The sequence below is a fragment of the Cupressus sempervirens genome, chromosome 6, assembly GCF_028749045.1.
Source record: "Cupressus sempervirens isolate cs-2001-9-10 chromosome 6, ASM2874904v1, whole genome shotgun sequence".
Classification (NCBI taxonomy): Eukaryota; Viridiplantae; Streptophyta; class Pinopsida; order Cupressales; family Cupressaceae; genus Cupressus; species Cupressus sempervirens.
The window spans coordinates 267,468,840-267,489,339 of NC_143123.1; the positions used below are offsets into that span (position 1 = coordinate 267,468,840).

At 36.0% G+C, this 20,500-nt stretch overlaps 1 pseudogene; it reads right to left on the reverse strand.

Moving 5' to 3' along the window:
* Nucleotides 1-7,570: 7,570 nt before the first annotated feature.
* The window catches only part of LOC149552263 (subtilisin-like protease SBT3.9), an 83,848-nt pseudogene continuing 70,918 nt past the window's right edge, over nucleotides 7,571-20,500 (reverse strand).

The window sequence follows — 20,500 nt, forward strand, 5'->3', positions numbered from 1 at the left end:
CCCAAATTTTTACAGCATTAAAGAAATTAAAGCATAAAAGTCAGAAAAAAACAAAAATAGCCTCAAAAAGACAGAAACAAAAAGGCCCAAAGCCTGGGAAAAAAAGGCCAGGAATAGAGCCTGGCGGGCAGACTAATGTCCCTTCTTCTCCATTGCCTGTAGGATTTCTGCAATGTCACTTTCCTTCTGGGTGGCCTCTTCCTCTTGGATTGTGGGGGGAAAATGCATCTGGTCCCCCTGGCTTTCTTGGATTCCAGTCTCTTTTTGAGGATCCTCTCGGCTGGTTTCGTGCTCTGTACTCTGCTCCATGTTCCCCACAAGAATGGCATTGGTCAGATAGTCCCCCAAATTAACAATGTTTTCATTCAAGGTATGGAGAGTATCCACAATCTGTTTAGTCACAACCTGGTGGACGAAATCCAGCCTTTGGACCTTTTGCTCGAGCTAGCTGATTCTATCCTCTTGATTGTCATTGGGGTCCTTGCTTCTATCTTTTTCTTGGCTTCCCACTTGGTCTTTACTGCCTCTGGCCTCATGATCCTTGACTTCCCCCCTGTTGTTGGTTTGGTTGGACATGTCCTTCAGAGTCTCAATTTCTTGAAAAAGCCACTTAATGGAGTGGAAATTGTCAATTAGGCTGTTCTTTGCATTGTTGAGGAAGTTGAAACCTGTTTCACAGGCATTTTTAGAGAGAACCAAAAGAGTCAGGTCAAGGAGCTCGTCATAGTGGGTGCTACTGTCGAGATCCCCCAACACTTGGATTTTAGCAGGTTCGCTAACAATGCCCATACTAACACTATCCATATTGAAATTTTGCCAAGCTCTTCTCTTATTTTTCCTGACAGCCTCCCTTCCCTTTTCAACCATAATTTCTATCATCTCTTCTGGGGGCGAAATGGGGATCTCCAAGGGGCAGGTGGGCGCAGTAGGGCTAGGGGGAAAATCAGCATTATCACTGAGATGATCATGGGTTGGGGTTTGGTCCAATTTTCTTTTCTTGGGGTTATCCTAGGTTACCAAGGGGGTCGCCTCCTTCTTGTCATTATCTGTTTCCTTGTCATCTTCCAACTCACTTTCCTTCTCTGCCACCGAATTTGCCTCCTCCGACTTCGTATTTGACTCTTCACTAGACTCCTTAGGATGAGGGGTAAGGGGGTTAGGGGGAGGGAACTTGGGGCTCTTCTTGCTAGGGAAGTAGGGAGAGGGTTTGGCTTTTGGGGTTTTAGGCTTGACAGATTTCACAACACACACTTCCCTTGAGTCAGAGCTAGCAGTGTCCTCCGAGGAGCCACCCAAAGCCCCAATGGACTTGACTCTTGTTTGGGTTTTCAGAAACTCAAAAATGAGGAGCAGAAGACCTTCATGAAGGGCGGGATTCTTGATAGGACATTTTTTGTAACTCTCTATATTCTTAGTCATAGAAGCATAAATATAGAAAGGAAAGGAGATTTTCACTTTATGTCTAAAATGATTAAGCAGAACAAAATGATGGGTTCTGACTCTATCAAACCTGGGCTCCAAAGTGACATACTCTATGATGATCCTCAAAACAAGCCCCCAAAACTTCTTGATGGACTCTATGTCGTAGAAGGTGTCAATCTTTACCAGTTTGTTTTTCTCCTTGTCATTCTTGACGAAAGCATTGATAGCATTGGTGGACATCTTCTTATCCCTGAAGAAGCTAATGCCTTCCTGGGAGAAGCCTGTCACCTCCGCAATGAGACCCTCTATGATTTGGTGGGAGACACCATCAATTATGAACTTTCTGTTGTGCCAAGTTTCAACCATAATCTTGATAACCCCCGCATCGAAACCATGGAGCCTCTCCATGAAGCTAGTTATGTCGCCCTTCTGGAGTTTTTTCCAAACCTTCCCTTTTTCTTTCTAGCTCTCGGTTTCTCCCCATGGATCTCTTCTAATCCTTTCTCCCACCATTGCAATTTTATGCCACTCTAACCCTAAACCCTGAACAAAATTGTAGAGCTCAAAGATGGACAAATTGCTAAGGATAAGAGCTTTAATGCACGTATTTTTGGGTTTAACTCTGGCTTTCTTCTGCTCGTGTAATCCGTACACATTATTATGAAGTGGTGGGGGTTCCGCATAACTCCAATTGATTCCCTTTTCAAAACATGATTTAGCATGTGTCACCATCATAAAAATATTTTGAGTTGGTACCTTGAATTTTCTCCTTTCAGATGAGCTCAATAGTCGTCGTCGAAAAATGATTATTATTTTCCCACATCATCACCGAATTGAATGTGACCGTTGCATTTGCAAACCAATCAGCAACCACGTTAGCTTCATGGTAGACATGGCTGACGTGGTAATTTTTAAATTTTCTCAAGTCCATTTTTAGGTCCTCAATTATGCTTTCAATGGTCCATGATGGTTTGGTTACTCCTAAAATACAATTAATTATATTTAGGGAGTCACCTTCAAGCCATAGTTGTTCGATCCCTGAGTCTAGGGCCAGCTTAACAGTGAGTCTGGCCGCACTGGCTTCAGCCAAATGGTTGGTTTGGTGACCAATAGGGGAGGAGATAGCAGCAATGCCCCCTCCCAAGCTATTTCTTATGATTCCACCGCATTCGATGGGACCAGGGTTCTCCTAAGCCACTCCATCAAAATTGGCTTAATGCCAGTTTTCGGGGGGGGGGAGGACCAAGAAGCCTGCTGTCTTCTTTTGATCCTGTCTTCTTTCCTGGTCTTAATTTTCCCTCTGTCCTCCATGTTTCAATCTCTAGTTGTGGAATAGTTCTCTTTCATAAGGCTATCAATTTTCTCTGCTATAATACCCTCAGGAGCTTCTCTGTCTCTGAATATCTTGTTGTTGCACTCCTTCCAGATTCCCCAGCAAAAGTGTGGGATAATCCAGGAACTCAAAATTTGGGATTCCAAGCCTTTGTGGTTGCTTCTCCACTGAATGAAGAAATTCTGGATAGTGGCTGGCGAGCACCAGTAGGAGTTCATATTCGAAGTCAGAAGACTCCACACTCTAGAGGAAAAGGGGTAGTGAATGAAAATATGATTAATCGTTTCCAGGTCAATTTTACAGAGGCAACATCTATTGGGAATAATTTGGCCTCTTTTAGATAAATTATCCAGGGTAAGGATCTTATCTTGCAAGAGGAGCCAAAAGAAAATGTTGATTTTGGGTGTTAATCCAGGGGTCCAAGCCTTGGCCCAAATAGGTTTCTCCCCTGTTCCCACAAGGGAAAGATAGCTTGAGGCTACAGTATAATGGCCTCCAGAAGAGTCTCCCCAGACTAAGGTGTCGCCTATCTAGTTGATGTTAATAGCATTCAAAGAGGCCATCAAAGGCTCCAGATCCTGCGAAAGTTCCACCAGATTGTGCCAATCATTCCCATTTCTGTAGTTCCTAACCAGTATACCATATCTGCCTATTGCCTAATCAGCTCACCTGCCAAATGAAGGATGGTTATTGAGAGGTTCCTGAAAAAGCTAGCTATCCTACCAAAAAAGGATTTTGTCTCCCATTCCAGCTTTCCATTTGGCCTTGGATTTAGCAAGGGGAAGGGCCTTCAAAATACCTTTCCAAATGTAAGAACCCAACAACAGCTTAGCCCCCTAGAAAATGGAGGAGAGAGACATGCCTCTCAGGTACTTCTCAACCAAAATGTTGCTCCAAACCCCTGTGCCTTGGAAGATGCACCAAGGAAGTTTAGCTAAGAGGGATTGATTGAGGTGAGAAATTTTCTTGATTCCAAGACCACCCTAGCTTTTGGGCAAACAAACCTGGTCCTAGGCTACCAGGTGGTATCTCTTGTGGTCATTAGTTCTAGTCCAGAGAAAGTCCCTCTAAATCCTCTCCATTCTATCCACAAACTTAATTGAAATCCCAAAGAGATTGAGGGCATAGGTGGGGAGGTTCTAGAGAATCGAGTTAACCAGGGTGCATTTACCTACCTGACTAAGGGTGACCCCTTTTCAGCTAGCAAGTTTCTTGTTGAAGTTGTCGATAATGCTTGTCCAAAAGGAGTCCAACAGTTTGGAGCCTAGAGGAAGCCCAAGATAGGTCGCCAGTAGGGACCCAATGCCGCAACCCAAAATTTGACCAATTTTCCTCTGCCTCTCCAAAGGAGTGTTGAGGAAGAAGACATAGCTCTTGTCTAAGTTAATAGCTTGGCTAGAACCCCTGGTGTAGGAATTAAGAATGCTTTTGAAGGTCCTGGCCTCCCGAACTAAAGCATCGCCCCCCAAAATTATGTCATCCACAAATTGCTGATGAGTGAAAGAGGATGGACCCAAAGAAGGCCTCAAACCCACTAAACACTTGTCCCTAATCTTCTTCTGAATGAGTCTGCCTAGGCATTCTGCCATGATAACAAACAGGACCAAAGAGATGGGGTCTCCTTGCCTTAGACCCCTAGAGGGGGAGAAGAAAGGAGAGGGGTGGCCATTGACCAGAACCGACAAAGAGGGTGAAGACACAAGCTGAGAGATGATTTTGCAAACCTGATCATCAAGGCCAAAGGCATAAAGAATAGCAGAGAGGAACTTCCAGCCAACCCTATCATAAGCTTTTGACAGGTCTAGCTTAAGAAGGAATCCTTCCTTTTTGCCCGCCTTAAGAGAATGGATGACCTCATGAACTGAAACAATTGAATCAAGGATCTACCTGCCAGGGACAAAGTCAGTTTGTTGAGGAGAGATAATCAGAGGGAGAACTAAGGGGAGCCTAGAAGTGAGAACCTTGGCAATGATCTTATAGAAGGAATTGTAGAGGCTAATGGGCCTGAATTTATCCAGAGAATCAACACCCAAGATTTTAGGGATGAGGACCAGAAAGGTAGCATTAAGTTCTTTAAGCAAATTCCTGGCTCCAAAGAACTCCTAAACCACTTTAACCACATCCTTTTTCACAACATTCCAAAAGATCTGAAAGAAAAAAGTAGGGAAACCATCCAGGCCAAGAGCTTTATCCCCCGGGAGAGAGAAGAGGGCCTGATGGATTTCCTCCAAGGAGGGGATTTCCTTCAACATGGAGTTGTGGTAATCTTGAAGAATTGGGAGAATGGTTGCAAGGATTTCCTCTTGTTTAGACCCAAAGAGGGAAGGATCAACATAGAGGAGAGATGAGAAGTAGCAGACAACTTCCTTCTCAATTTCATCCTCTTTGGTAATCTGAACCTGGCCCTTTACAATGTTGGATATTCTATTATTAGCTCAATGCTTAAGGGTGGTCAGGTGAAAAAATCTGGTATTGCAGTCTCCTTCCTTCAACCAACTGACTCTTGATCTTTGTTTCTAGAAAAACTCTTCCTTAGATATGATGTTGTGCAGATCCAAAAGGATGGCCTTTTCTTGCTGGCTATTATGTGCATTGTATCCTGAATGTTGGATTTCATCTTGAATAGAAGAGAGCTAATAAGAAACCTCATCTTTCTCCTGGAAGATGTGGCCAAAGTCAGTTCTATTCCATGATTTGATGTTTCTTTTCACATTTTTCAGCTTCTGGGCAACTCTGTACATTGAAGTGCCTTCAACCTCAATGCTCCACCAATGAGATATATTATCTTCTAGTGCAGGGTGTGAGAGCCACATTTTCTCAAAGTGAAAAGGGAAGGCCTTGTTGCTAGAAAGGGGGGAGGTAGAGAGAGAAATTGAGGAATGATCATAGCCCACCCTGGGGAGGAGGGATAATCTATAGGAGTGGGAGAGGAGCCATTCAGGGGAGATGAGGGCTCTATCAAGATGAACCTGGATGCTATCACCCCCAATTCTTCTATTAGACCAAGTGAAGTTTCCACCTTGAAGGTCCAAATCTAGGAAAGCAAGATTCTGAATGAATGAAGCAAGGTCACATTTGCTATCCTGATCTGGGGCATGACCCCCCCTTTTGTCTGCATCAGATAGAGGCGAGTTGAAGTCCCCCATTATAATCCCTTTATTCAAGTTACAATTAGATAATTTCTTGGTATTGGGGGCATACAGGTTAAGGATTAGCCAAGATTCATTGCTTTGGATGTGAAAAACCTTACAAAGAAGAGCATTAGTAGAGTTGTAAAGAGTAGTTAACTTGAAAGATCTGGTGTTATACAAGGTTAGGACACCACCTAAAGCTCCATCTGAATCAAAAGCTTCGTAGCAAAATGTTTTGCTAAAAGATATCCTTCTTACCCGGTCCCTTTTCATCTTAGTTTCCTATAGCATCAGAAAGTCAAGTCTTTGGTCTCTAATCATATTTCTAATGAGTTCCTATTTGTGAGCCCCATTAAGGCCCCTTATGTTCCATGAAATAACTTTCATTTCTTACTTCTTGAGAAATCCTTGATGGACCTCTGGCTTCCATCTGCCAGGTTCCTTCTTGTTTCTTCTTGTAGAATCTGATTTAAGTTCTTTCTTCCTACTCCCTTTGGGGGGTGACCCAATATCAGCTTTAACCCTACTTCTGGTTGTAGCAGGAGATAGGGGGGGGGAAGTTTTCTTCTAGTTCTTCTTTTTCTTCTTGACCATGCACCAATCATCAAGGCTATCTGTCGCACTGTTATCTAAGCTATCTTCCCAAAGGGAAAGCTAAGATGGATCAGTGTTCTTAATGAGGAGATGAAGCTTGGCATTAATTCCTATAGGGGCTGAAGAATCTCCGCCCTTTCCAGAGATGACCCCCGGAGAAGCCAAAGTTTTCTCGAGGGGAAGACACTTAGCTTGGGTATCCTCTTCCTAGGCCAAGGATTCTAGTTCCAGGCAGTTCAACATTGAAGCTCCCAAAAGAGGGACTTCCTCCACTGCAGGAGAAAATTGAACTATAGTTTCCAGAGGGAGATTCTACTCCACAACGGGACCTATGGCTAAGGAGGGGGAGCTTACCCCCACCTTAGGGTCCTCCAACAGGTCTGAGATTGTATTTTCCAAGACAGGGCCCTGTTCAAGGGGGGGGGGGGGAGATGGCATTTTCCTTGGGGAGATCCTTCTGAATAGTGTCCTTCGCTGCTACATCTTTTAGGCTAACAACCCTTCTCCCCTGCACCAAAAAAAGTTTGGGCCTCCATAGAATCTTCATCTTTCCCTTAGCAAAAGGGCATGTAGCAAGTTTCTTGGTATGATTAATGATGACTGGTTTCGTGATCTTCTTCTTTGCCTCATTGGGGCATTGGTGGGCCTTATGACTAGCCTTCAGACAGAGGAAGCACGCAAAGGGGATTGTTTCATAGATGATTTTTTGGTTGTGCACTCCAAGTTTGGAATGAAGTTCAACGAACTCAGGCATGTCTGTTCCATCTCTCACCCCAATGCAGATGCATATAAAATTGAGGCAATTCTTGGAAGCAGTAATCAGATTCATTGAGAGAAGTTCCCCAAAGGTCCTGGCTATACCCGCAAAGACGTCCTCATTCCAGTATTCAAGTGGTAGTTCTGGCAGTCTTACCCACACTAGAGCTTGGGCAAAAAAAGAATCGTTCAAGCTCATGCCAAATGATCATTTCTAGAGCACAAGGGAAGAATGACCCATGGCCCATTGCCCTTCACTCAGAATGCTTGCAAGGTCTTCTGAGCAAGTGAAATCGAAAGACATAAAGCCTTTTGCCATAGCTGTGACTGAGACCTAGCCCTTGAGAGCCCATTTATGTTTTATGAGCTGCCTAACTTCATCAATGCTCAGTCTAGGCCCCAAAAATTTCCCAACCAAAGTAGAAGTCATAGTCTGAATATTGTGATCCACAATATCATCCAGGATGGCTATCGCACAAGAACCAATCACCAAATTTTGAATAGTTTTAACACGCAGGAAAGAGGACTTACCAAAGGGTTTAACCCTGAAGAGTGAGGACCATTTTGTAGGTCCTTGCACATTTGTTTTGGAAACCAAAGGAGACTTGGCTGCTTCCTTGATTAGGATAGCTGGACCCCCAACTGCACTTTCTGACTTGTCCCCAGTGCCAGGAGCAGCTAGATAGCCTCCATCTTGCTATCCGTGCTCCAGTCCAGGGGCCCAAAATAGACCATCCAAGGAATTCCCGCTCTTGCATGAATTCAAATTTTGAAAACACCCGCTCTCTCCGCTCCCATTGCTATCCGCTCCCATCAAAAACTCAAAGAGGAGAATGTTGTCAGCTTGTTGCTATTTCTCTTGGTTTGAATTCACTAAATCTTTTTATAATGACATAGCGATGATTTTAGATCTTCAAGAAGATTGAGGGTCATCAAAACAACTCACAACTTGTGTTAAAAGAAGGCAATTTATTTGGGATGCAAGCTAACTAGGATGAAACCATGGGTTTAGAAAAGAAATGGCTTAAGAAAATAACCCTATTCTATGTAGATATAAAAATTAACACAAAAAACCCCTACCAAAGAAAATTAAAATAATACTAGGGTATTTAAAGGTATTTCACACTTTTATTTAGGGTTTAATTCAAATTTTCTACCCCGATCAAAGGGATATAACCACTTTAAAATTTCAAAAATAGTGTAGCATTATTTTGAAATAGTAGGGCACAAAACAAGGAATAATAGGTGGTATGGCTAGGAAAATATAGGGATCCCTGTCAGTAATGTATTACAATATGATTTAAGAAAATTGGTAATGCCAACTATTTTTCTAGGTGTTGAGCTATTGTAGGAACTGGTAGAAAAATATGACCATATGTCACATGTAATCAGAGACATAAATGAAGATAATCTATTGGAAATAGACACTAATTCCATTAGGGAAGCTTTTGGTCTCCATCCTACTGAAGATGTGATTGAAACTATAGATTTCAATATGTTTGAAGAAGCTTTTGATTGAGCAAGAAAAAATGTGCAACAAAATTTGAGAACTTCCTTCCCTAAAGAAGTAGATGGGATCAAATTAACACCTTTGGCTATTTCATACATCATAGGTAATTGTGATAATTACAATGAAACTTTGGTGAACACCCATACTACCATTTATCAAGCACTAGGGTTGAAAATCAGAAGGATATTCAGTAAGACCATAATGTGGATGTGTTTTGGAATTCAAAAGTATGGGGACACTTTTGTAAATACTTGAAAATCAATATCAATGAGGGATTAACAGTTTTGAAGAAGGGACAATCCATAGATTTTTAATGATACTCATTGCTTTTGCATATGATTCTCTCCTACAATAAGGACTATTTTTGTAAAGTACATGGATCTTGATCTTGAGAGGGATGGTGAAAAATTCCTTGTCCAACTATGGTACACTACTATATCTATGGATTGGGAGGGTTCTAGCTATCTATTATTAGAAAATCAATTTGAATTGCTATAAGAAAAATAATTTTAGTTGTGATTGATTATTTTCCTATCCATTGAAGATTTTCTTGAGGCCTATTGATTTTAATCCAAAACCAAAGATGTACCGCCAGTGGGGAGACATCTATTTCTACGCTTGCACCACAGTTATAATAATATATGGATTCCTAGAAAGGCCTTTTTTTCTCCCAAAAAATGTCCCATTGAGAATTAGCTTCCTGAAAGTTATGAGGTCGATTTTTATGTTGCAAGACATTGAATTTCCTCTAGAGAAGGCTAGAAAGGGAACTTTCTTTCCCAACTTCCCAAATTGTCATCATTTTACAATTATTAAAGATGGGAGAAATAATTTGGTTCAATATCTTAGACCCTATAACATTGAGGTTAGCTCAAAGAGGATGAATTATAGAGAAGGATTTTATGGATGATTGATGTGTAAGATAAACAAAGATCCAAGGAGTAAACATGAATTTGATTACCTAGAGGACATCATTAGAAATGATGAAGATGTGAAATCTCAAAGAAGAAAGAAGGCATACTAGTGTATGTACTAGGAAACATTGGAAGAGATTTCAGAAAAGGACCCAAATTATGATCCACTCTTAGAATGTAAGAGCTTGGAATAGAGATTGAGAACACTTTTGGGAAATTTCCAAAGTATATATGACACTATGACTGAGAAGCTAGGGAGAGCAAAAAAGAAAAAATTGATTGTTGTTGATGATGTAGAGAGCTTAAATGTTTTGTTACAATCTATTGATATAGTACCAAAAGAGAAGAGGATAGAAGAGAAAACTAGAGGAATCACAAGCCCATGATGCTGAATTAGAGAAAGATGTTGAGACTCAAGAGTGCTTAAGATTGTATCAAAAGAGGAGACTAGGAGAGAGGTTATTTGACCCAAGAATAGTTGAAATACCAAGTATGGAGGCAATAGTACTAGATGGCCTAGCAAGAAGATCTCCATCTCTAGAATCTCCAAGACCACCTCCTATAGTCTCACCACTTAAGAGAAAAAAAGATGATATAACTAAGGAGAAAGTGATTGATAAAAAGGAGGTAATAGGAGAGACAACACATATTCAAGGTGCAAAAAAATTTGGGGAATTGAATATTCCTTATGAGGATGATGATGATGATGATGAGTATATCTATGTCCCTAAAGAATATGTGGCAAGGAGAGACCTTTAAGTCCCTTGGGCACTAATCTCTAATATTACTACATAAGAGATAAAGGGATTATTCCCAAGGGAACTAGGAACATGGTCTTCTAGGGTGGATGTATTTGATGATGAATTTGTTAAAATAGTTTCCTTAAAGAAATTACTATGGTAATATTTTAGAGAGAATTGCCACAAAATGGTCATGGAAAAGAAGATGCAAAGGCCATATGATGATCTTGATGACCTTGCTAAAGAGGCAGAACATGAGATGATGATAACATTTGAGGCTATTATTCTAGATCAAGAAAGAAAAATTGTAAAGGAATCAGGAGTCGACTTGTTGACAAATCTCAATATTGGTGATGCAATTACATTTGATTCAATCATGAAAGATATGATATTGAAGATACCTAAAAGGGAAGCTAAAATTTTTACTTCTAAGATGTACTATAGTGTAGACCTAGCTATATCGGCTACTTGGTCTCTTTCACCCTCTTGTTCTAGTCAAGGAACTAGTGAGGACAGTGAAATGAGGGAAAATGTGGTTTTGGAAAGAGTTGAAGATGCAAAACATTCCCAATCCACAAGAAACTTGCAAGAATATGTGGCCTATGTTCACAATGAAATAGAGAAAACAGAGTAAAAACATGAACAACTTAAAAAAAGGTACAATTATGTATATGTGGCTTATGAGAATAAGAAAAAGGAAAATTCCAACCTACAGAGCTAGGTAATTTTGTTAGAGAAAAGGGTAGTAGAGCTTGAAGAAGCTAAGGTTTCTAGCATGGATACACCATGCATTACAAGGGAAGCTACCTCATTATTGTAGTTAAGCATGGTACCTTTTGGCCCAATAGTTTTGTCAACCCATCCCAAGGAAACCTGTTCCAAGAAAAGAAGAAGTGTTGAAGCTCTAATAAAAGAGGTTGTGGATCTACAAATGCAATTAGAAAGAAAACAAAAAGATTTTGATAACAAAAAAAAATCATAGTCAGAAATAAATTTTAATATTTTTATTTGAGAAGCTTAGTTCTAAATTATTTAGGATTCATAAGTTTGTAAAAAAATTATTCAACCATAAACAAAATGGAGGATGATAGCAAGTTAGTTAAGCCAACTAATTAGAAGTAGGTGGGGAGGATTGAAAAAAAATAGGCAGATTGAACTATGTGTAAGAGTAGATCCTAAGCCTCCCCCAAATATCATGGCTATAGTAAAAATTGTCTAATCACTCAAGAATTTTTTCATTTTACTCAATTACATTGAAATAAATATGTGGAAATTAAAGGACCATATAGAGGGTTTCAAAGATACTTTGGTGTCACCTATCTTAAATACAAACAAAATGATTAACAATTTTACGATTTAGAGAACTGAAGCTATTACCATAATGAATGACATGGTGAAGAAAGTAGTTGAGAGTATGGACATGAATTTTTTTTAAGAATGTATGTCCAATTTGGTTAACTCTTGAAAATTCTATGTGAATTTTGAGAAAGAAGTCACCTAGGCCACAACAAAATATATTCCATACAGGCAGGTGGAAAATCAAATCTTGGAGCACATATGGCCAATATAAAAATACATTTCATATGATCATGAAGATTCCCCACCAAATAAGTAGTGATAAAGGGAAATTTTGGATAAGAAAAAATGAAGGGAAGAAATATCTGGTCATGTGATCACAAATTGTCACATTAGGTTTTTATAGGAATAACCTTTGTTGATAGTTTTTAAGAAAATGAAATGCCACATTTGACGGTGATATGTGTCTTGATCTCTATGCCTAAAGCTTGTTGCAACTCAACTTTAAAAGTGATTTTCCAAGGCTAAAGAAGGGTCTGAAGTTTAAGAGAATGAAGTGAATTAGTGTTTTTTTAATCAGTCCATATATATTTTGTAGGATTTCTCTATTTTTTGGTTCATTGAAGAAAATATAGGACCTCATTGTATTGAATCAAGCGTTGAGCCATATTTTCTTGAGATATGGCATTTTGTTGTATTATTTAAAGAAAATTAATAAAAAAGGAGAGGTATTGTTAGGTTATTTAATTTAGATCTTGTCTTTGCTTAAGTATGAGATTTTATTAAAAAGTCTATTAGATCTTAGTTCTAATTCATTTTGAGTTATACCTTATTTCATGTTTTTCTCATCATACAACCGATTATGTAATTGTTTCATGTGGCCTAGAAGAATTGAGGGTTTTCATGGGTAGATTATGATAAGAATGAGATTTATATTGAATATTGATGTTTCTTTTCACAAAGTGAGGGAATAGATCTGTGTATGTTTTAATTTTGTAATTATATAGCCCAATAGATAGGCATTGGTCAAGATTGAACAATGAACAAGTAGAGATGATGTTATGAGATATCCAATTTTAAATCACAATTCTATTGTATCTTATGTCTCATTTTGAGAGATCAAAAAGTACTAACCTATACTTGGTCTAGGGAACATTAAGGTATAGGGAGTTAACCCTATGTCCTTTTTTGTTGTCTCAAGATTAGAAGAAGAAAGAAAATTATTTGTGTGATGGAATTTATGGTAAATAACAAGTGAAATGGTTAGTGAAGATAAATTGTAAGGTACACCACCCTAATCTTATAGAATTTAAAGGGAAGAGGACTAGAAAGTGTTAATAGTTGGTCCTATTGACCTTCTTTGAATATCCATCATGGGCTTTAGCTAATTCCTATGTATTTATCTGCATTTTGATAAGGTATTTGAAATCTTGTCAAATTAGGAGCCAACACACTAGACTCCAAATTTTTGAAAATATCTACTACATATGCTCTTTCATACTCAAGTAGTTTATTAGTTTCTTGCAATTTGTCACTTAGTTATTTGAATTTTACATCTATATCCATATAACCATGACTCTGAGAATCCCTAAGTTTTTTATTACTTTCTTCCAATTATTCCTTTAATTTCTAGATTTTTTCTTCGCTCTCCATATTTACATCATTTAACTTTTTTTTTTGCTTTCTTCCAAGTGTTCCTTTAGAATTTTCATTTCAACCTCCATATTTCTTGGTTTTGCAATTTCTTCTTGAGAGGATTCACTTGTTATCCTTTTCTCTTTTTCTTTGCACCTATTATCTGATGCTTTCTCCTTTTCCTTTGCATTTTCTAGGTCTATTTTTAACTTTTCAATTGCCTTCTCCAACCCTTCTCTCTCTCTCTCTCCCCCCCCCCATCTTAAATAGTGAATTATATACCATAGAGTTGGTCTTGTTTGCCACACTAAATTTATCCACATTTTTTACTTTGGAGAAATCCATTGATAGGATGCTAACATGAAACTTTGGTGTATTTATCTCACTCTTTAATGAATCATTATTTAGCTATGGGGGTGAAACAATCATAAACTCCATTATTTCTTTATTTGGGTTATATGTTGAAAATATCCTATTCAATGCAGATTTTTTAGAACTAACCACATCAAGTACATCCTTCTTAAATGACTTATTATTTTTTAATTCATTTTTTTGGTTTCTTTAAAATTTGTTACAAAATTATTGAATTCAAAATATGGGTCTATTGACACAATACAATGTTTGAAAGGAGAAAGAGCACTTGCAATATTGTACTTGTCTCCACCAATGCCTAAGGTTGTAATAATTGAATTTTGAGGATTACCAATGACATTACCCCTTCCTAATCTTGAACCATTGCCATATCAAGTGGATTCTTTGGACTATTCTAAGGTTTTTTTCTAGAGGGAATTGTGACTCGAATTGCATAAGTATGAGTATCTATAACCTTTTTCTTCTTTTCATATTCAATTATAATATTCTAGTCAAGGTGTAGCCATAATGTCCTTTTTGAAAATGCACTAATAGTATGAGTTGGAATTCCAGTTGGGATGGACAATTTCTCAGGTTCTCCTTTTTTTTATCAACCTAATGAGTCATGTGACTCATCTCAAATGGATGGTTTATGACCAGGTTTTGTTGGCTCTCCTAGGGGGAGTGGATAGAAAGGTTTTTGACCTATTGAGGCCAGCCCACCATCACTTGGATAACCCATTTTTTCTACCATCTTTTCCCCTATGCCATAATTTTTCTTTGTCTATTGATTGAGTACACTATATTGTCTAGTTAAATCAAATATACTAGTAGTAGTTTGAGGAGTGGATTTAGTGGAACCAATGGAAGTGCCTATGGAAATGCATGTAGGATCTTGAGAAACCTCATACTCATTATTTTCATCCTAAGCATAATGTTATTCTATTGTTGCATCTGGATGCTTAATATCCTATAATATGCTAAATGATTCATCCTCAAGTAAGTCTTCAAAAATTTTAGAGGTCTTAAGGTCACCAAGATTCTTCCTCATTTCCTAAAAAAAATTAATTTTTTATCAACACCAATGTGTAGCTACATAGTATACATTTATGATGCCTGAAAGAGATTTTTATCTTGGATGATATTCTTTTTGGTAGAAATTATAGGATGTCATAGGCTACCCTTTTTCTTTTCGATTGATCAATTCTTTAATTTTTGTTAACAATTCCTCTATTGAAATATTATTTTCACTAGCACATTTCTCCATCTTTATTTTTACCAATTATGTTTACTGGATCATACTATTAATACCTCAAAACATCAAATTTAAAAACTGTAAAAAATTTGTGTGCCACTTTGAATGCTCTTCTCTCAAATCTGAATCCTTCACAGGTGATAAGAAAGGAAGGAAATATGGTTTTCTTTTGATGACCATAAAAGAGTACATATGTACATTACATATTTTGTACATATTCTAATGAAAATACTCTCTCTATCACATGTATTAGAAGTTTATACAGTTCTACCTCTAAACTTTAAAACCTTAATACAATGTAGTCTTCCATAAAGTACCAATCAACCAATTAAATTTGACTTTCTAGTTGAATTAATTATTTGCATGACATAGGAAATATAGGCATTGAAATGCCTAAAATTTTAGGATAAAGGGATGCCAAAAGAAGTCTACAAAGTAGTCGTAGTCTCCTTGGGGAATGCTCATCCTAATCATTGACGTCCATTCAAATATTTGTTTACCAAAATTAAGTTGAAGCTTGCTTGTTTCAAATATTTGACTATGATTTACTAAAAGAAGATAGAACAAGTAGGTTGTGTATATAAATGTCTTATGTGACTATGAATGTGAAATTTTTTAATCACTGACAATTGTTCTTGCATGCCATGAATTATTTGCTTAATATAATTATATATTATTGGATCTTGCAAATAGTTAATATTCAAAATTATTTCTAGAATGTTTGAACCCACTTTTTTGTTACTTTCCAAACCTAAACACAATGATAGCAAGGATATAGTATCTTCAACCTATTTCAAAAAATATCCAATTCATTGGATAGTTTATGATCATGAAATTGATTGAATTCATCTACTAATCCTCTGATATACTGATGTTTTCTATCTAGTCGTAAGTTCTCACACATTTCTACCATTTCTTCTAGGTCAATGTGGGTAGGGTTTTGTGCTTCACACCGTAGGTCCAATAAAATAGAAAAATAACTCTGTGTTATTGACAAAATTACCTCTTGTGTATTTTGATTAACAATTGCCTTTCTTTTTTCATCATTTTTTTGGCAGAAACCATTGCAAATTATGGAGAAGGTAATACTAGAGGAAACCCTAAGTAGATTGTTCCCACACTCCATGTTGCAAATTTATTTACAATAGACCCTATCATTTTTTTTGTCTTTAATATATTTTAACTCCTTTTGTGGATCATTCCACTTATTTTGAATTGCATATTTGATTGACTTCATATATCATTCATAGATTAAAAAATTACATATATCATAGAATTGATTAGTAAAACCTAGTGTTTCAACTTGCTTGTGTAAGTCAAAAAATAGTTTTCCTATCCCTTGTACTTTATTTTGGGTTGCACTTCCACTGCCAGTGACAATGCCACTCCTCTTGTATGTTTTTGTCATCATTGAGAAATTTATAGAACTATACATAGTCACAAATTACAACTTTGATATTTTACTTTGCAAGTTATCTAGCTGCTAGAATGTAAACAATTTAGGCTTACAATGCATTATAATTCAAAATTAAACCCTAAATTCTATTATTGATGCTACATTTACAATAAAAATTTTAAAAATGTGATAAGAAAAATGTTTTTAGGATCTTACTCAAAAAGTTGAAACTCAAATTTATAAATGTAGTCTATGAGTTGCCTTAGAAGACTAAGACTATGTTGCAACTTGCAAATCGTAAGTTTGTAACACCTTTATGAGTAGTGATGCTCCAATGCTTTTGCATAGATCTTAGTAGTTTGTGTAGAGATCAAAGATTGAATGATGAAAAAAAACATTATGGTCTAGACTCAACACAAAAGAAAATTCTACAAATTGTAAAAGTAGGAGAATTGAGAGTATGTTTGATATTAACTATTATGTAGATTGTACAGAGTACAACTAGTATAATAATTTATTATGAAATGTGTGATGTTATAGTATAAATAGGGATTAACTTTACTGACTATTGCTAAATATTGACTATTGTTAATTTCTATCTCTAAAGAATTAGAGACTTCTTTTTGGAGACTTATTTTCTAGGGAAATTTTGAAAAATGATTAGTGTAGCCAAAATTGGCCTAAAATACATCTCCAACTATTGATCTTTGATGATCTAATGATGGTTGGTGCATCAACCATCACCTCTTTATAGGTTGCTTCATCACACAATGTCATACTCATTTCTCACTCGATACATATATGTCATGTATGTTCTTTCCAAGAAAATTTTGAAAAAATCATGTGTATCCAAAATCGGCATACATCTCTAACCATTGATCTTTGATGATCCAATGATGGTTAGCACATCAACCATCACATCTTTAAAGGTCACATAAGTGCACAATATCATACTCATTTCTCACTTGACACGTGTATTCAATGTGCCAACCTTTTGAGGGCATTTGAGAAAATGAGTAGAATATTGCCAGAATCGGCAAAAAATACATTTGGGGTTGTTGCTCTTTGTTGATTGAATGGTGGTCAGCGTGTCTCTTTTGGGCCCTTTATGGTAAAATATAAATGATGTTGACACTGTGTCACTATATTCCACTATGTAATTTACCAAGTCTAAATGAATAGAGATTAGTCACATGTGATACATGTATGCCATGTGTCTTCTCTTTGAGGTGATTTGGGCAAATAAGTTGAGTGCTACCCAAATTGACCCAAAATACATCTTGAGTCATTGATCTTTATTCATCAAATGACAGTTAGGGCATCCCCTTTATTATAGTAACAGTTGTGACATTATATTAAATTATAATTATAATATTAATTATTATCATATTATTATAATAATAAAATTATAATAACACTTCTCTAAAGTGATCTAAAGTACATCCAAGATTAAAATTTTAGATTTAAATAAGATCTCTTATGATAAAACAAGTGTCACACAGTGGCTTCTATTTGCAGTAACTTGTAATAATTTAATTAAGGAGAGTAAAACATATTTTTATTAAAGATAAAATGTTACTAATTAAAAATAAATTGAATAAAGATGTTTTATGTTTTATTTTAAGAAAAAGTTTGGCTTATTTCTGTTATGTAAATAGTTATAAAAATTATTTAGTGGTTAAATAAGAAGATATTCATAATCAAATTAAATGATATTTGATTATCTAATTTTATGTTGTTGATGATGATTAAAAAATATAAAGTTGGTATGTTATAATCAAAGTGTTTGTATGAAAATAGAGTAGTTTATACATATTTATTATATTGACTTTTATATTAGAAAACTACTTCAATAATTAAATTAGGCTATAATTAAGGACCTAATATAGTATACTTATATCATTCTAATTTATATAGCATGCCCAAAGTTTTAATTAAAATTCAAAAGTTATTACAATATGAATAATTCAATAATGAAACACCATTATTAATTTATTAATTATTAGAGTTGACATGTGATTTCTTTCTGGGTGCCTTTATAAAATGATTGAATGATCCCTAGATTTGTCTAAAAATCATCTTTGGTTGTTGATTTAAGTTGATCAAATGGTGCTACTGTGAGATAGTGATTCACACTTGATACATGTTTTCCATGTGTCTTTTTCTGGGCCATTTGGAAAAACTAGTCGGTTGTTTCCAAATTTGGCTCGAAATACATTTGGAGCCATTGATCTTTTTTCATCCAATGGTAATCATGAAATCACCTTTATAATATTGCTAAGATAGATCTTAAATATATTAGAATATTTCTAATTTTTAAAATAAAATAGTTTTCCAATGATGTTTTAAATTTTATTGTAAAATAAACCCATCTAATGGAGAGTTAAATTTGATTGTAAAAGTAAATATAAATTATTTTCCACATATTCTATTATTTTATTCTAGTGATACTCAACACTGAAGTAAGCAATTTATTAATTAAACTAATTGTTAAATGTTAAACCTCAATATGTTAATTTTAATTCAATGTTAAATGATATATTCTATTTCTTAACAATTTAATAGAAAATTCAAAAATGCAAAAATATTGCATAAGTAACAATAACAGTCAAATACATTTTTATATGGAACTCCAAAATTTTCATTGGTATTCCTTGAAAATCACAATCTCAAGAAGATGAATGTACAATAATTTTAATTTTAAAATTTAAAATAGAAAGTGAAATGAAACTATGGGGGAAAACCCTAGTACTATGAACTAGTTTATGTAGAAAGCATGAGACCCAACTAAGGTTATGAATTCTTGAAGCCACGGGTTGTCCTGTGCCATTCATTCTAGATTATACCATTTTAAGAGAAAATCCAAGCTAATTTGTGCCCATTTCTTATGGTGCTTCAACTTCCCAACAATCAAGCCCAACAAAAATGGTTGCAAGGCCACATTTTAGCTAGGTTCCAGAAGCTTGTGGACTTCACCCACCAAGGGAATCCCTGACCCTAATTATGCATGAGAAATAATGTCAATATCATCACCTTGGTATTCTGCTTCAAAAGTGTTCCTCAAGAGCATCAAAATGTCGATTCTTTCTTCTTTGAGGTCAAGTACAGAGGATAGAAAATGAGACATAATATCCGAGTTGACATGGTACCTATTCTCATTCTCCAACAACTCACACCGCAGAACTATTTTCACAACATGAATAATGAAATCCATAGTAGGGACAACCTCATTTCAAATTGACAAGAGGTCTTCATCAAGGACATTTCCTTAAAAGGCCTTTTGGTCTCCTTCCAATTTGTATGTCAAGAAAATTGGAGTGTCCATATTAATTCACAATCTATGAAACAATTAACTATAGAATAATGACTACAAACTACAATGAAATGAGTACCAGTTTTCCACACCAAGTAAACCAGACAAGAATTTAATGAGAACTACAACTACTAGACTAGTGACTATCAAAAATGAGATCAGAAATAAAAGAAGAAGAAGCTCAATTGCCTTTAAATGAGTTGAGTGGTTGTGTGATTATCCCTAAACATTTTTCCTTCTAGTTTCCAATTCAATTGTTTTAAATGATTAAATCTTTGCAACTCTTCCACATAAATGCAAGTTTATGTCAAAAAAGTTGTAATGCATGCGAAGCCGATGAAAGAGGGAATGTCAAGTTGGTAGTGATAATCCATCTATTTAATTTGTACTGCAAGTGCTATTGGGTGGAAGGAGATCTGACACCATTCTAGAGACTTGAACAAGGTCAAGGATTTTTTTGAGACATTTGGCTCAAAATAATCCTTCAATCATTGATATATAATTATCGAATGGTAGTCTATAGATAGATGTTATCAATTGTGCATGTATGTTGGAGATATGACATGTAAATTGAAGCATTTTCCAGAAAGCCATCACTTTAGACATCAATTCCTGCTTGTACGTGTACTAAGTACTAACTAGTAAATATTTACTAGAAAATGGAATTACTATTCACACAATTTTGGTTAGCAATAATTAAATACATCATCTGATTACTGAAAATAACTAGAGTCCAAAAGAAAATACCATGCCATTGAAATATCAAAAATCAACAAAAAGGGGTTTACTTTGCATTATATTCTATGTATTTGCTTTACATTTTATCTTCATATATTTATATATATATATATATA